Here is a 10,976-nt window from a genome sequence, read left to right on the forward strand (position 1 = left end):
CAGCAGCTGGAAGCTTTGCATCCAAGCCTCCACAGACACTCCACCTGCCCTCTCCAGGGCCCAGCAGGTGTGGTCTGGGCTGGTGACATGGACCACCACTGGAACCCGGGGACTCCCACAGTGTGTGACGATGCCTGTTGCCAGGCAACAGGCCTCAGCTCAGGTTCTGTGTCGCGGGGTCAGTCGCCCACTGACTGGCCTGCTATTTCCAGGCTGTGGGGCTGTCAGTGTACTGCTAGAGCTCTCCCCTCTATCGAGCCTGGGAGGGAGGAGACGGCAAGCTGTGCTCTGAGGACTCCTTAAGTTGCCATGCCTCTTGAGAGGCAAATTCAGGTAGGGGTGCTGGAGAATAAGGAATCCCATCACGTTTGGGGCCCACCAAAGAGAAGGAGCTCGCCAAGATACAGAGCAAGTCAGTGGTGAAGCATGGGTTCTAGAACTCACAGCTATCTCCTAACTTCCATCCCCACTGGAGAGATGATGTAGGTGGTTCAGAGAGGTCAAGTGACCAACCCAAGATCACAGCAAGTAAGGAGCACAGCGAGGATTCCCACCACCCTCATCTCTTCCAAGATATCATCTATATACCTTGTGGTTTGCAGCTGGGACTCCTTAGCATCTCAGGTGTCTGCAGAAGTGTCTTGGGCCCTCAGGGTTGGGGGGAGGTGGCAGAGAAGCTGACTCATAAGTCGAACTCCTCTCTCACTTTCATCTATTTTTTTGGGGTGTCACAAGAAATGCAGGAAGGCTAAAATTTTTGAAAAATTGCTGACTGATTCAGCACCTTAATCACATCAATGTGAAGACCAAGGCTCACGGAGGGGAAGGGGACTTGCCCATGGAGCACAGCAGGAGCCAGGGTTACTGAGCCCCCAGCCAGGGGCTTCCTAGAGGCCGGGGACAGGAAATGACACGGATGGAGTACAAAGAGTCTTTGTATACATCAAGCAGCAGCTAATAAGACACTAAATACTCTCTTTACACCAGGACACAAGTATTTTCTTTCACCCCATCACATTACCTAAGCAGCCTTTGTCCGTTTCTTTCCCATTCACCTTGGTATTTGGTGTCCTCAGGAGTCATCCTGTTATCAATCAGCTCACTTATTCAGTACAACCTCTCCACCACCAGAGGTGGGCCCTGGGCACAAGAAGGTCCACCTCCATGTGCAGTGCTTGGCTCAGTTACCAGAAACGATGAAGTAAGTCCTCGCAACACCTTAAGCGGGACATTTGTCATTTTTGGTCACCCAGTATCCTTCCCAGCAGAACCTCAGTTTCCTTTGGGGGATTACCTTCCCCACCCTGTGTGGAGTCCTAGAGATTTGACAAGTCATGGAAGATCATTGCTGAATTCTCCCCTCCCACTGCAGAATATAATTATAAAAATGGCAACTAGCCCTTGCTGAGTGCTTTCTGAATGTCAGATCCTATTCTAATTGGTTTGCACATATCACTTCATTTCATGTTTGCAGTAAACCCAGTATGCAGAGGCAGCTCCCAGCACATTTACACAGGACCAAAGCGAGCTCAAAGAGTAACTTGCTCGGACACAGCAGACTGGGGAATGAACTAAGATAGGCTTGCTCCAGAGGCTTCTTGCTTTCTACTTCCCTGTGTGTGTCTTTCCCTCTGGCCCTGCTTCTTACTTGCTTCATGGTACAGCCAAGGTTGGATACATGACCATGTGTAGGGCTTTTAACTCTTTGCGTCCCGTCATGCAAGGATGAAGGCTTTGGTGGAATGGTCCCTTCTATAGGCTGGGCCCTGACAGTCTGGTTCCTTCCTGATTCCAAACCTGGCTCTTCAGTCTTCACTTCAATTCTGTGATCCCCAATAATCTCCCAATAGTTTCACTTTTAACCCAAGCACCAAAAAACTTAACAGATTCAAGACCAAGAGGAGATCTATCAGTTAGCTGTTGTTGTGGAACAAAACAGTTCCCGAATTGAGTGGATTAAAACAAGTATTTATTTCTCACAATCCTGTGGGTCTGCTGGAGAGTTCTGATCTGAACCAGCTTCTTGGGGCTCATTGGTCTAGAATGGCCTCCCTCACCTGGGGCTTCAGCTGGTCTGGCCTGGTTCCGTCCCCTCCAGTGGGCTAGCTCAGGCTCTTCACAGGGTGGTCTCAGAGTCTCAAAAGAAAGTGAAGCCTCAGCTTGTGTTGTGTCTGCAGTTGTCCTGCTGGCCATGGCAAATCACATGGTGAGCACGGACAGAGGGAGGGGCACCGCATTTCCATTCTCAGCATCCACTGCCGGTGAGGATTGTTAGTGGTGGTGATCACCATTGTCCAGAGGAGGAAACCAAGGCACAGAGCAGGAAAGTGACGCTCAGCCACCCTGGGAACTAGCAGAGCAAGGATTTCTCAGCCTCCTGGAATATCTCACCTAGATCCACTGGTAAAGGCAGTGCCTGCTTTTTTCTCTCTGACGTGAAACAAGCTGATACAATAATCCTTCTTGCAATAAAGAAAGGCTACAGTAAGACATCTGTTGTGCAAAATTAGTGAGTCCCATTTCCTATGTGGAGAGCTGACCTGGGATAATTGCCTTTATGCATAGAAAAATCAGAAAGGGACCTGATACCACTTTCCAGGGCCCAGAAAGGTCACTTTCCTTAAAAAATCAATTACCTATTCCCACTTCAGAGAAAACACTTCACACATGCATTTTACATTCTAAGTAGAACCCAGCGCTCCTGGCTGAAACCTACCTGAAAATTCTTTTCAGAGACTGAGTGGCCAGACAGAGGTCCCCAATTACCTTGGCTATTGATGTTTCAGGTGGTAGAACACAGTGGTCCCCTCAACAATGAACTACTTTTTCCATCCAGATGAAAACCCCAAAGTGTAAAATAAGCCTTCAGTTTGGTTCCCCTCCCTCTGCCTGGTCGGCTGTCCCTTCCCTCTCCCCTCCGCACACACTTACTGGTCCTCTGGGTCTGCATGAGCTCTGCAGTCAGACAGATGCAAGTCTGATCCCTGTTCTGCCGCTAATTGTTTGAAATTGGCTAATGACTTAAAGAGCTCTTGACCGTGGTTTTCTCGTCTGTAATATGGGCACAATAAGAGCAGATCTCAGAGTCAGGGACAACAGTGTCTTAAGGGGTCTTCCGGGTGGCGGTACCCTGTACAGAGGCACAGAGGAGGACACAACATTAGTTAAGCACTTTCTGTGGCCTCAGCCTCCCTGACTGTTGTTGAGGCTAGGTTTAGGCTCTGGAGCAGAACTGCTTGGGTTCAAATCCCTCACCAGCTGGCAGATTTTAGGCAAGTCATTTCAATCTTTGCTTTGATTTTCTTATCTGTACAGTAGCGGTGCCGGCCTTAAAGAACAGATGTGTGGGGGAGCAAATCAGCTAATACCTGGCAAGTGCTGAGGCAGAGACTGGCTCCCCGCCCCGGGGCTGGGAAGAGGATGGGCAGGAGAGGGCATTGGGTCCACTGCAGCACCAGCCTCCCACCTACCCAGACACCCCATTCAGGGCCTTGGCACTTGCTACGCCCCTCCATAGCCACCCACCTGGCTCGCCCCTCACTCCAGCCAGGCCTCTGCTCAACGATCACCTCTGCACCGAACCTGTCCTGCTGCCCTGACCCCTCCACCTCATTGCTCTGATTGCTCTCCTTCCCAGCACTCACCACCTGCTGTCTGCTTGTGTTTGTTCACTTATATCTGTCTCCCTGAGGGGGGCTCTAAAAGCCAAGAAGGCAGATGAGGGTGGGATGTACAAATGACTCTAGTCCCCAGCAGCTGGCCTGGGCCTGGTTCAGAGTGGCCCCTCCAAGACCATGACCCTCACTCGCTGACTCTGAGAGGGAGCCTGGCCCTTGACATGCATGCATGGTGCTGTGAGGCCAGTCACCACTACCATTCCCTAGTAGCAGAAGAGGATGACAAGGCTGGCAGAGCCCCTGCCTGGCCCAGGTCACACTGTGGGCAATAGAGGCCTGGGCCTGGGCTGTGCTTCTCCCAGCAGCTCAGGCTGTGAGCCCCAGTGCAGGAAAGGTCAGTGGGCAGACAGGCAGAGTCTCAAGTGAGGCCTGCAGCCCAGGAGTATGTGGGCAGGGGTTATAGGCGACATCCCAGGGTCCCCACTGCCCAAGTTGGGCGAGGCCCTGGACCTACCAACGCCCCAGTTCCTCCCAGGCCCCGGATGTCTATGCAGCTTCCCTTCAGGGCCAGTGGGCATGGTGAATGGGCGGTGGGGCCTGTCGGCGCAATTAGGGAGCACAAAGCTGAAGGGTTGGCAGCTCGGGATGTGGCCGGGGAAGCTTCTCCGGGCAAATGCATAACAAAGGCCCTGCCTGCCCCTCTCGCCCTGCCTGGTGCCAGATTATGTAATGTGTTGATGCCGCAGGTGGCACCCACCCAACCCTCTGAGAACTCTGCCTACACCCAGGAGATGGGTCTCAGGAGGGTACCCAACCGGCCCAACAGGCACGCACACGTTCGCACACACACGCCACTGGCCAGAGGGAAGCAGGGACTGGCTTTGGCATCAGCGACTCCAGAAGTCTTCATTGAGCACGTGCTATGTCGCAGGCACCCTTCTAGGTGCTGAGAATATAGCAGTGGTGGGACAGACAAACTGACTTCCCTGGGGAAGTGGCATTCTGGTGGGAGAGACGGGCAAAAAACAGGACAGACAGACGGCAGGTTAGGTGGTGAGATGCGATCAGGAGAAAGACAAGACAAAGCCAGATGGGAGGGGAGGGGAGGGAGGACCCTGGGAGCTGACCCAGAGTGGAGTGGGGAGACATTTCCAGAGAGAAACGGTGCAAAGCCCTGAGGGGGCATGGCCCTGATATGTGTTCTCAAAACAGCCTAGAGGCTGGTGGGGCTGGAGCAGTGTGAGTGAGGCCAGGAGGAGAGACTGGCAGGGTGGGCACAGTGGTAGACCCAGGGCCTGTGTGCCACGGTAGGACCTGAGCTGGCATGCAGGGTTTCTGAGGGCGAGCTGGGCTGTAGGCACATGATTTCCCAACTTCAAGAAGAACTGATGGCCTTGCGCCTCTTGAGGCCGTGCCTGGGGCCGGAGAGGACGTCTTCAACCACTGGGCTGCTTCTCCACACCTGCCTCCTTCCTGAGACTCAACCATGCTTTATTCTGAGCTCCACCGGGGGTGGGGGGCTCCAGGAGAACAGGGGCAGCAAGAGGAGCCGAGCAGGAAGTGACAAGCACCCTGCCACCAGTGGCCCAGGCCGGACAGGCCAGGTGGGGCTGTGGCTGAGAAGAGAAAAAAGTGCCAGCGACCCCTGGTACTCAGAGGTCTGAGCCCTAACCTGCTGACTTGCCCAGCTGGAAAGACCCCTCTGGGCCAGCTACCCCTAACCTGCCTGTTCTCCTTCAACTTTTAACATTAGCTTCAACTTTACACCGACAGCAAAGTTAAGAAACATGCTATAAACATCCACATACCCTTCAGCTAAACTCACCAGTTAGTATTTGCCACAACACACACCCTCTCTCTCCCTCTCCCCTCTTTGCTTCCCTTCCTTCTTCCTTCTCTCCTTGAAGGGGGCTGAGAACTACGAAGGAGGTATATAGGTGGAACTGTCATACCATTTCACCTCTAAATACTTCAGCTTGTACCAGAAACAAGGGCATTCTTCTGTACAACCAAAACACCAAACACCAAAATAACCAAAATGTTTCATGTTCTTACAATATATTGTCACCATCCATTATTACAATAAAATCAGCATGTATAATAACTTCATAGAGCCCAATTCTGAATTCCCCAAATGTCTTGATAATATCCTTTATAGCTGTTTTATTTGGACTTTTTTTCAATCCTAGATTCCATCAAGATTAGGAACATCACTTGCTTGTTTAGCTCCTTTAGCGCCTGACCTAGAATGAATCCTGTCCACTTCAACTCCCACGCTGCCTATTTTTTCTTTCATGACGTTGATAGTTTTAAAGAGACAGCCCAGTTGTCACGTTGAATGTCTCTCCATTTGAGTGCATCTGATTGTTTCCTCGTGATTAGATTCGGGTGGAACATTTTGGGCAATAACACTACAGAGGTGAGGTCGTGTCCTCCCCAGCATGTTATGTAAGGATGGAGTCACGCCAGTTGTCCTGTCATCAGTGATGTTAAATGTAGATCTCTGCACTGTAAAGTTAATTTTCCACTTTGTAAACAATTAATCTGGGTAATGGATGATGATATTTGATACTGTGAATATTCTGTGCACATTTTCCCCAAATGTTCACCCAGTGATTTCAGCAGCTATCGATATCTTGCCTGAATCAATTATTACATTGGTGGCTGCAACATGGGAATTTCCCTATATTGGAGTATAATTACTTTACAGTGTTAGTTTCTGCTATACAACTAAGCAAACCAGCTATATATATACAGATATCCCCTCTCTCGGACTTGCCTCCCACCCTGATCATGCTATCCATGTAAGTCAGCACAAAGTGCCGAGCTGAGCTATTGCTCTTTGTACATTTTTCTGTAAAGAAAAGTTTTCCTCTCCCTCTTCTCCTCTCCCTCTTTTCAAACAACATTTTGTAGTATTACCACACACTTCTGAATTCTTTTATTATTACTACTGTTCAATGTACTAAAAATCCATTACCATCATTATTCTTTTTGATGTTCAAATTGTTCCAAGTTTGACGTCTGGGAGTCCCTTCAAGCTGACTCTTATATCCCCCAACTTCTTTAAAAAGCAATTTTATTGAGGCATAGTTGACACAGAGTAAATTGCACATATTCAAAATGTGCAATTTAATAATTGTTGATATATGTACACAGCCATGAAGCTATGTTTATAGTCAAGGTAGAGAGCACATATACCACTCCCAAAGCCACCTGCTGCAGTCCCATTCTCATTTCATAGCGGTCCCTCCAGCCCTCCACCATCCCCAGGCAACCACTGATCCTGCTTTCAGTTACTATTGCTGAGTTTCCATTATCTAAACCTTTATAGATCCTTTGGATCATAGGAAAAGCAAGACAGTCCCAGAAAAACATCTACTTCTGCTTTACTGACTACACCAAAGCCTTTGACTGTGTGGATCACAACAAACTGTGAAAAATTCTGAAAGAGATGGGAATACCAGACCACCTTACTTGCCTCCTGGGAAATCTGTATGTAGGTCAAGAAACAACAGTTAGAACTGGACAAGGAGCAATGGACTCGTTCCAAATTGGGAAAGGAAAGGAGTACGTCAAGGCTGTATATGGTCACCATGTATATTTAACTTATATGCAGAGTACATCATGTGAAATGCAGGACTGGATGAAGCACAAGCTGGAGTCAAGATTGCCAGGAGAAATATCAATAACCTCAGATAAGCAGATGACACCACCCTTATGGCAGAAAGTGAAATAGAACTAAAGAACCTCTTGATGAAGGTGAAAGGGGAGAGTGAAAAAGCTGGCTTAAAACTAAACATTCAAAAAATGAAGATCATGGCACCGGATCCCATCATTTCATGGCAAATAGATGGGGAAACAGTGGAAACAGTGGCAGACTATTTTTTGGGGCTCCAAAATCACTGTAGATGGTGACTGCAGCCATGAAATTAAAAAACGCGTGCTCCTTGGAAGAAAAGCTTTGTCAAACCTAGACAGCATATTAAAAAGCAGAGACATTACTTTGCCAACAAAGGTCCATCTAGTCAAAGCTTTCGTTCTTCCAGTAGTCATGTATGAAAGTGAGACTTGGACCATAAAGAAAGCTGAGGGCCGAAGAATTGATGCTTTTGAACTGTGGTGTTGGAGAAGACTCTTGAGAGTCCCTTGGACTGCAAGAAGATCAAACCAGTCAGTCCTAAAGGGATTGAATATTCACTGGAAGGACTGATACTGAAGCTGAAACTCCAATATTTGGCCACCTGATGTGAAGAACCAACTCATTGGAAAAGACCCTGATGCTGGGAAAGATTGAAGGCAGGAGGAGAAGGGGACGATGAGGATGAGATGGTTGGATGGCATCACCAACTCAATGGACATGAGTTTGAACAAGCTCTGGGAGAAGGTGAAGAACAGGGAAGCCTGGCATGCTGCAGTCCATGGGGTTGCAAAGAGTCAGACATGACTGAGAGATTTAACTGAACTGAGAGCTTTATATATGAGAAATAAAATACTGCCTGCCATATCAGAAAACAAAGGATGTGGCAGCCATTGAGCTATCACATTACAGCTGCCCAAGGGGTGAGCCCTGAGGGAACTCAGAATGGAGACAAACAGGGGCTTCCCACTGCCCAGCCCGTCTGGCAGTCAGTCACAGAAGCCACCCCTGGTGGTGCACCCAGAGGAAACTCGGGATAAGAAAACACAGGATGACAGCCCCAGACAGCTGAAGCGAAAGTGAGTCACTCAGTCATGTCAGACTCTTTGCAACCCCATGGACTATACAGTCCATGGAATTCTCCAGGCCAGAATACTGGAGTGAGTAGACTTTTCCTTCTCCAGGGGATTTTTCCAACCCATGGATCAAACCCAGGTCTCCCACTTTGTAGGCAGATTCTTTACCAGTTAAGCCAAGAGGGATACTGGAGTGGGTAGCCTATCCCTTCTCCAGGGGATCTTTCTGACCCAGGAATCTAATCAGGGTCTCCTGCATTGCAGGTGGCTTCTTTACCAACCGAGCTATCAGGGAACAGCTGAGGTGTACATCAAAGGAGTGATTTCAGTGAGTCCAGACTCTTGCATCTACTCATACATAAAAAAACACTACACCCCTTAACTCGAGATGTCTGTTTTTCTCTTATTAAACAATAATTCTTTGATGCTCCGACTACCTGGTCTTTTGTTGCAAAAACTTCTGTATCTCCCGACTCCCCACCTAGCCTCTCTGGAACAGTTTTCTCAGCGTTATCTGAGATGCTGGGTCCTGGGCTTAAGTCTTCAGAGAGTCTGCCGAATAAAACATAACTCTCAATTTTTAGGTTGTGTATTTTTTCAATCCACGATATATAGAAAATCACTCTTTTGTATGACTTTTTAAAAAAATGTCTGGTTGTTTTTATGTCTAGTTCCTTTTACTCAGCAAGGTACTGTGAGATTCATGCGTGTTATTGTGTGTATTGAATTCATTCATTTTTGTTGCTGAGTAGCAGCCCTTTGCATGGATATATCAAAATTTGCTTATCTGTAAGTTAATAATGTTGATGGGGATTTGGGTTGTTTCCAGTTTGTGGCTATTACAAATAAAATGTTTATGAACATTCACGTAAGTCTTCATGCAGACATGTATTTCTTCTTCTCTTGGGTAAATATCTAGGAGTGGAATAGCGTGATCATATAGGAGGTTTATGTTTAATTCTTAAGAAACTATCAAAAGTGTTTCCAAGAAGGTGATACCATTTTCCATTCCTTTCAGCAGTGTATACGACTTCCAGTTCCTCCACATACCCCCTAAGATTGCTATGGTCAGTCTTTAATTTTAGCCACTGTGTTAGATGTGTAGTGATTATCTCATTGGAACTCTATTAATGACAAGTGATGTGTATCTTTTCATGTGCTATTTGTCATTCATTTTCTCTTGTTAAATGTCTTTTCAAATCTCTGGCCAATTTTTTATTAGACTGTTTACTTTCTTATTGTTCAGTTTTGACAGTTCTTGAAACATTCCAGATTCCGGTCCTTTATTAAATATATGCTTTGTAAATTATTAAATATATGTAAATTATTAAATATTATTAAATATATGCTTTGTAAAAATTTTCTCCCCAGTCTTTTCTCCCCAGTTTTGTCTTCTTTCTCGTGTGTCTCTTAAAATGCAGAAGTTTTATCTTTTGAAGTAGTTCAATGCATCCATTTGTTCTTTTACAAATTGTGCTTTTGGAGGCATTTTTTTTTAATTGGAAGATAATTGCTTTACAATATTGTGTTGGCTTCTGCCGTACAATAAGGCAAATCAGCCATAAATATCCTTACACCCCCTCCCTCTTGAGCCTCCCTCCGACTCCTCCGTCCCACCCCTCTAGGTCATTACAAAACACGGGCTGAGTTCCCTGTGTTATACGGCAACTTTCTGCTAGCCTTCTGTTTTACATGTGGTAGTGTATAGGTTTCAGTGCTACTTTCTCAATTCATCTCACTCTCTACTTTCCCCTCTGTGTCCACATGTCCATGGACTTGTAGCAGTCAGCCACAGCAGCCACCCCCAGTTTCTAATCCTGTCCTGCAAATAGGTTCATCAGTACCATTTTTCTAGATTCCGTATATAGCTGGTGGCACGTCTTTTAAGAGATACTTCCCTAGCCTACTGTAGATCACAAAGATATTCCTGTTTTCTTCCAGAAGTTTTATTATTTCACATTTCACCTTTAAGGTTATGATTCATTTCGAGTGAAATTTTGTACATAGTGTGAGGCATACACACCAAAAAAACAAAAGTTTTTTTTGTTTGTTTTTGATGTTTATCCAGTTCTTTCAGCACCATTGGTTTAAAAGGCTATCCTTTCTCCATGGCACTGACTTCATAACTTTGTCAGAAATCAGTTGTTCAAATATATGTGGGCCTATGTTTGGACTTTATTCTGTTATACTCATCTACAAGTCTATATTTTTGCCAGTACCATACCATTCTGATTACTGTAGCTTCATAATAATTCTTGAAATCAGATAGTGTTAGCCTTCTTTGTTTTTTGTCAAATCTCTTTTGACCATTTTATGTCTTTCATATTTCCATATGAATTTTAAATCAGCTTGTCAGTTTCTATAGAAAATTCTGCTGGAATTTTTATTGGAATTGCCCTGAACCTATAAATCAATCTGGGGCAAATTGCCATCTTAATTTTGAGTGCTCTGACCCATGTACCAACCAATACAGTTGACTCTCTTTATTCCCAGTGGTTATTGTCTATACAGTCTCCATGAATACTAAGTTGGTGAATCTGAGTTATTGCTCCCAGGGGAAATACAGGGTTAGGTCCTGTGAGCGTCTAATCACATTTTTGTCAACTGATCAATAAGTAAACTTGCTGTATGTGTGTTTCGGTT

The sequence above is a fragment of the Muntiacus reevesi genome, chromosome 2 (genome assembly GCF_963930625.1).
Source record: "Muntiacus reevesi chromosome 2, mMunRee1.1, whole genome shotgun sequence".
NCBI classification, from domain to species: domain Eukaryota; kingdom Metazoa; phylum Chordata; class Mammalia; order Artiodactyla; family Cervidae; genus Muntiacus; species Muntiacus reevesi.